The sequence below is a fragment of the Argiope bruennichi genome, chromosome 6, assembly GCF_947563725.1.
Source record: "Argiope bruennichi chromosome 6, qqArgBrue1.1, whole genome shotgun sequence".
NCBI lineage: Eukaryota > Metazoa > Arthropoda > Arachnida > Araneae > Araneidae > Argiope > Argiope bruennichi.
The window spans coordinates 74,699,281-74,705,568 of record NC_079156.1 but is presented as its reverse complement, the minus strand read 5'-3'; positions in this window follow the sequence as shown (position 1 = coordinate 74,705,568).

Genomic DNA, 6,288 nt, shown 5'->3' with positions numbered 1-6,288 from the left:
AGAGAAACCGTTCATCAGTTTGCAAATTCAGAAAAAGCATTTGAAGTTTGCAAAAACTCATCCATTGAAGACCAATAACCTTTGGAAGAAAGATATATTTAGTAATGAAAGAATACTCAACATTTTTGGCAGTGACAGCCATCGTACTGTAGGGAGAAAACCTAATACTGCCTTGGATCCAAAAAAATTACGTCCTACAGTTAAACATGATGGTGACTCCGTCATGATTTGAGGTTGCATGGCTTCATCCGGGGGTAGGAACTTTAATTTTTATAGATTACATTATAAACAATATGGTTTACTTGGATATACTTCGCAGAAATCTAAAGAAAAGTGCTAAAAATTTGGGTTAAAATGGAAATTTCTTTTCCCACTAGGACAACGACCCCAAACAGAATACATGTAACGTCAATATATGCTGTCTTTTTCATTGTAAACAGCAGTTACACATACCACCACAGTACCCCGACGTCAATACCATTGAATATTCTTGGGCTATACTCGAAAATGTGGTTCGAAAACACAAAATTAGAAACAAAACCCATTTAAAACAAGTGGTGCAAGAAGAAAGGGGTAAAATATCTTCAGATACCACCAAAAATGGGTCGAATCGGTACCATGACGTTTAGAGGCCATTATAAGAGCCAAAAGACAAGCAACTTAATAGTGACACTTTGTTTCTATGCGTGATATTGCAAAAATTTCATTGGTGTATTCTCAATTTTTTGAGGCAAATTTCTGCGTATGTTTATTTCAAATGCTTCTGAAACTTTTCAATTTAGAAGTTTTTCGTTGATTTTTCTTTATTTTTACTCTAAATTGAACCATTTATTATGTGTAAAAATAAAAACATGTTTGCACTTCCCGATAATGCGTTATTTATATTAAAAGTCGGATTTATCAAGTAAAATTAAGGTGTACTCTCAATTTTTTGAGCCACTGTATATATATAAAATAGGGATATATATTCTCGAAGTATATATGTATAAAATTTGTTATACCATAGATACTTAGTTATACTCAGTATTAATTGAATGCTATTATTTGAGTACAATAATTTATTATACAAAATATTACATGCATAGAATTTGATAGCTTTAGATCGAATGGTCTGGCCTGTAAAACAGACTCGCATTTTTCTTTATTATAGTAAAGTATGCCCATTATTAATGTGAATTGTTAGAAATCGCTGCAAATGATTTCACTCGTAATGCCGTCAGTCAGTCAAGTTCATCTAATACTCGATTACCAATTTTGACTGCATTTACACCTCTCATCACTTATAGAAAATAAATAAATTCATATTATGTTTTAAGGAATCTTCAGTAACAGTTTTCAGTATAGATCAGACGGTCTGTAAAACGCCAACACACAGACGCTTAGTTTTCTTTATTAAAGTAGAGATAGAAATAAAATATATTCATTATTAATTTGAAATGACGGAAATTATTACAAATGATTTCATTCACAGTATATTTTATCTAGCTCATCTAATTTTCGGTTACCAATTTTGGCTTCATTTACGTCTCTCATCACTTATAGGAAATTAATAAATAATTATCATTAAAAAAATTTATATTTTGTTTTAATGAATCTCCACTAATAGTTTTCAGTCTAGATCAGATGCTCTGTAAAATGCCAACACACAGACAAGTATTTTTATACATTATTGTAAAGATAGAAATAAAATATCTTCATTATTAATTTGAATTGATAGAAATTGTTACACATGATTTCATTCTCAATATATTCAGTAAAGTTCATCTAATACTCGTTTACAAATTTCTTGATTCCATTTACGTCTCTCATCACTTATAGGAAATTAATAAATAATTATCATCAAAAAAATTCTTATTTTGCTTTAATAATTCTTCAGTAATAGTTTTCAGTCTAGATCAGACGCTCTGTAAAACGCCAACACATAAACAAGTATTTTTCTATATTATTGTCAAGATAGAAAAAAAATATCTTCATTATTAATTTGAATTAATAGAAATTGTTGCACATGATTTCATTTGCAATATATTCAGTAAAGTTCATCTAATACTCTTTTACAAATTTTTTGATTCCATTGACTTCTCTCATCATTCATTGGAAATTAATAAATAATTATCATTAAAAAATTCATATTTTGTTTTAATGTATCTTCAGTAATAGGTTTCAGTCTAGATCAGACGCTCTGTAAAACGCCAACACACAGACAAGTATTTTTCTATATTATTGTAAAGATAGAAATGAAATGTCTTCATTATTAATTTGAATTGATAGAAATTGTTACACATGATTTCATTTGCAATGTATTCAGTAATACTCGTTTACAAATTTTTTTATTCCATTTACGTCTTTCATCTCTTATAATAAATAAATAATTATCATTAATAAATTCATATTTTGCTTTAACGAATTTTCAGTAATACTTTGGCGGCTTTACTTTAAACTCCTATAATGATGATAAATAGTAAGAAAGATTAAGTAAGTTTAAGTATGATAAAAGTAAAAAATCCTGAAAAGAAATTGAGCAAATAAAAAGATGAGGGTCGTTTCACTTGAATGACAACAGAATTTCTTGCTGATTGAACACAGTTGCTTTCTTGTCTAAGCTGGTCATTACTTCTTTTTCTACTTCTTTCGTGTCTTGAATCTTGATTAGTTTGATATGGTATCAATTAAGGGGTTTAAAACTGTACTTTGTATCTTACAGCCGCATTCCAACACTGCCCATTAAGACTTTTTAAAAAGGTTTCAACATATTTTTTTTCTTCCTACTATAACTATTCCTGAAAAGAGATCTAACATCTGGCGCGAAATAATTAGCTATTAGATTTCTCATCGATAAGAAGCGATGCGAAATTATCTAAAATTTAGAACAAAATAAATCAACGTTTTCATATAGATCTATTCGCTTTATCGTCGCTTATAGAAGACTTAATGGGCAAAAAATAAATGAAAACTTAAAAAAAGTTTACAATTAAATCTTCAACTTTTGTTAAATATGAAATAAACGAGATGGAAAAGTTAGGATATAAAATTACAATGTGACAGCGTTTTTCCATCATACGATTCCACAACAAAGACTTTAACGGTCCTAGTGGCCTGATGTTAAAGTCACAGGTTGGAATACAAAAAGTTTTCAGGTTCGAAATCGTTTTTCTGAATGAATCACCTTGTAATCGGGTTCAATACTCGTCTTGGCCAAACGCTCTCCTGCTGGTCCGTTATCTGAACCACCAGGTACCGTACCCAAGTATCGGAGTTTGATTTAATAAACTCGGTTCCAAAATGCCTCTTGTACTATTTCATAGTGACGTTAATATAACTAAATAAAAACAACAATTTTAATTTTATATTGTTGAAGAATTCATATGAAGAATAAAAACAAATTGTAAAAAAAAAATCACTTTTTTTTTTTTAGTTTATTCCTAATTTTTATTTCAAGAGCCAGTCTGGACGATTTCAATTTAATACGTCTAAAGATATACGGATGAATTTTTATTTATCCGGGATTTGAATTTCATTCTAATACGGTAAATGCTAACATTATGCATACTATATACAAATGAATACAGTCTTGTTTGAACTAATAAATATTTATTTAAAAATATGGCCTTCAATATTTATAAAGTATATATATAATGAAGTCTCATTTGGACAAAATATGAATTCATACAGCACGACTTTGACCTACACCGTATTTTCAGGAAAGCAATCTTTACAATAAACTTAGAATTAGTTGTATTTATAAAAAAATTTGCTTCAACTAACTATTAGAGCAGCGGTAGCCTCCGAAGGGTTTCAGGTTTGTGTAAGGGGGTCTGTTGCACGTTAAATCCGTCAGGGCTAAAAGTCTTCTCGCTGGTGTGGTGTGGAGAGGGGGGGATGACAGCTCAGGTGGTGTCCTCGCCACCTAAACGCGGTTCAAAATTACGAGGTCCGTCCCAATATATACCTAATGTTGCTTTACAAGGGACGTTTATATAACTAAACTAAATCAACTAACTATTAATTTGTCACTCATTTCAAAAGGGCGAAAACAAAATCATATTTCTGTCATTCATTTAAATAAAATCCTATTTTTTCTTATTTATCCTATTATTAGCAGAAGTATTACATTTGATTAACATTTAATAAAAAAAGAAACTCAAAATATTTCTTATTTTTTATAAAACAATAGTACCTCACTTAACAAGAATAATTCAGTCTCGAATCCCATAATGCAACACTCGCTAAGCAAAAATAAAATTTTCATACGAGCCCATGTAAAATAAGACAATGCTTTCCATTCCGAAAAAATACTCAAAATTTATAAATTTTAATAATATTAAAATAAATTTATAATAATGTGATTTATTTATAATGCATGTTTTTTTAAAAGAAAATTGTCTAAAAACATTTGTTTTTGGTTATGCTTCAAAATTTGACGAAAATGAAATGCAGCATTGCCGTTAAATGAATTTTTAGAACCTATAGTTATTGCCTTAACAGGACTATGCTACGCAACATACAATGCAATCATTTCCCATGCTTTCAACATCTTCCTTATTTCTCTGAAAGGTCGTTATTCTGATGCGTCTTTCATTTCTTCTTCTCCTGACCAAACCTTCTTTGGAATTTTTTGTTGTGACAGAGAATGCAGTTTTATGAGTTCTTCGATAGTTTTGGCTATGTTCTTCCATTTGCTCATCGATGTCGTTGTCATGGACTTCCAAAACCAAAATCTTGGTCAGAGACTAAATCTGGTCACTTAAGGATTCACAGGCATTTGCTTAAATCCTTCGGTGTCGTGTTCGACAGCGCTATCCGTCCAAAATATAGATGTAAACTCTTCCATGTTGATATAAAGGCTCTCATCAAACAAGTGCTCAACGCAAACTGAAGCAAATTAATATATTCAATATATGACAAGTCCAATATATGACATCATAGACTTCCTCGCCTCTTGTATTGCGTTTGATAAGGAATCAATTTTTTTACATCCTGTTTTCTCATTATGTGAGATGCTCGATGCGAGGTTTGGCTGCATATTTTTAAATTTTCGAAAACGATTGCTACATTGGTATTACATAGTTAGCATAAATTTTTTCTCATGAATTCTTATGCTTTTTCTTCTAACTTTTCCCCTCTCTGCCCCTGTTGAAAGCAAAAAATCTAAGCAATTAAGCCAAATTAAGAAAAATTAAGCAAGCCAATTAAAAGTAATCATTAACTTATGATTGATTCAACACAATATAGATTGTTGTACTATAAAATATAGGGACATACTTTTCGTCGGAATGATGTCTTTATATAACTTTTTCTTTTTTATTGTTTATGAAGTCATTTCAGTCATTGATTATTTTGAAAAAATGGGCGGTTTGAAATTTTACACGCCCCCAACTAGCATTGGTCCGTCCTCACAGTTTAAAATAGAAATAAAACTGTGAGTAATATAGTATTTCTTATGTTATATGAACTTTTATACTTTACATATGATTAAAAATTCCAATATTTCCTTTTCACTTAATCATTGAATGTTGAAATACTCAATTTTTGGTTATATCACACGTGTCACTCACATTTAATTTTCCCGCCAAACCAAACTTAATTATTTATTCATAAATCGAATTGATCCTTAGTAAAATAAAATCAACATTTAAAAATAATCAGATTCAAAAAGTGTAAACACTTTTCATCAATCGAATTGTCAAACAACCGATTAAAAGATTTTCTGCTCTCCTAATGATAGCTTAAGAAGACCTTCTTCAACGAATTAATTTCAAATTTTCCCACGAGACTTTAACTTCCATCTTTCATTATATGTTGCATTTAATTCAATTAATCGGATATTATTAATAATAACCTTGGTTCAGATAAATAAAAACCGGCTATTATTAATACCGGCTACTAAATTTTTATTTATTATTAGTAATAACAAGGATTTTTAATAATAACAATCAATTATTATTTATAATAATGAATTTTTTTTAAATTTTAGTCGTAACTTAAAGGTTGCATTTGAAATTCTGTTAGTTTTTTTTTTTAAATCTTTTATTAAGTATTTGAATGCTCACTGAATTTTTATTATACATTATATTCGGCGCATAATAACCAAATCTGGCTTTCTATCAAACAAAAATTCATCAATCAATTTTTTTCAATCAAAATTCAAATCAGCAATCAGAAATAACCAAATTCCTGCGCGTGCAAGTACTTTTCTTGATTGAGTCATCAACCAAACGATTAAAAGATTTTCTACACCCCTAATAAATTTTATTGTACCAATAGAACTTCCCAATCAGATTATCCTCTCTT